The sequence below is a fragment of the Asparagus officinalis genome, chromosome 9 (genome assembly GCF_001876935.1).
Source record: "Asparagus officinalis chromosome 9, Aspof.V1, whole genome shotgun sequence".
Taxonomy (NCBI): Eukaryota; Viridiplantae; Streptophyta; class Magnoliopsida; order Asparagales; family Asparagaceae; genus Asparagus; species Asparagus officinalis.
In genome coordinates, this window is record NC_033802.1 from 19,148,788 (window position 1) to 19,149,983 (window position 1,196).

Genomic DNA, 1,196 nt, shown 5'->3' on the forward strand with positions numbered 1-1,196 from the left:
TACCACCGAGTGACCGAGCAGAACAAGAGTCCAGCCTTCAAACAACAGATCGATCGACCGATTTCCTTAATCGGTCGACCGATCAGAGCAAAAGTCTGATTTTATACTAAAATGCAAGTTCTCTTTACAAGTCATCAAGAATCAAAAATTTGTATAAAATAAAACATATATAACATCTTATTTAATATGATTATGGTTCACTTTGCTACATGAAATCAAAATTTACAAGCTTGAGGAAATTCTAACAACGGTAACATGATTTTGTTGATGAAATCACCATGAAAATGTGTAACTTAGCAAATCTCGTGTTTGATCAAATCCAAAAATTAAACAAAGTTAGAAAAAATCTGTATTATATATTTTTAACTAAAAAAGATCAAATCTTTTTATCATACGGTTAAAAAGAGCAATCTTTATATATAAACTAGATTTTGAAAATCAATAAAACCCAAATAAAACCAAAACAAAACAGGGATGAGATTGGAGAAGATGAAACTCGCCTCAACAAGTCGTTCTAAAACTCCCAAACATGCATGAGCATGATCCTCCAACACTAACGCCGCGGATCTCGTCCTCCTCTTGGGATTTTCTTCACAAAGTTCTCAAAAATTTCACCAAAATAGGGTCTAGGGTTTTGAGGGGAGAGGGAGGTTGCTAGGGTTCTTAGATGTTGATAAAAGAGAGGAAGGAACTCCAAAAACATGTATTTATATACTCAAACCCGATTCAAAACAAACCTTACCTGAAACTGGAACTCAGAAATCTGAGTTCATCAGTCTACTGATGCCCCTCGTCGGTCGACCGGCCCGAAAGTTGATCGGCCTATAGGTTTATGTGTACATTTGTATATACTCACATATTTATGTATTTATATGTTCGTAATCGATCTCAAATCAATTATTATCATACTCATTCACCTCAGAACAATGTCAAACATAATAAAAACCATTTATTATAAATTTCACAATATTTTCAAATTTACGGGGTTTTACAGGAGGATTAGGGCTTTTGGGGGGTCAGAGGCGGAGAGGAGAGGAGGGAGCCTCTAGCGGGCGGTGATCAAAGGCAAGGTGAGGGTTTTGGAGGACAGGGGCGACACCTAGGATTTGGCAAGGGAGAGGAGTAGATGAAATGGAGGGATCGAAGCCTAGGGTTAGGGATTTGAGGGGAAAGGAGTACGCGGCGGCGAGAGTCTC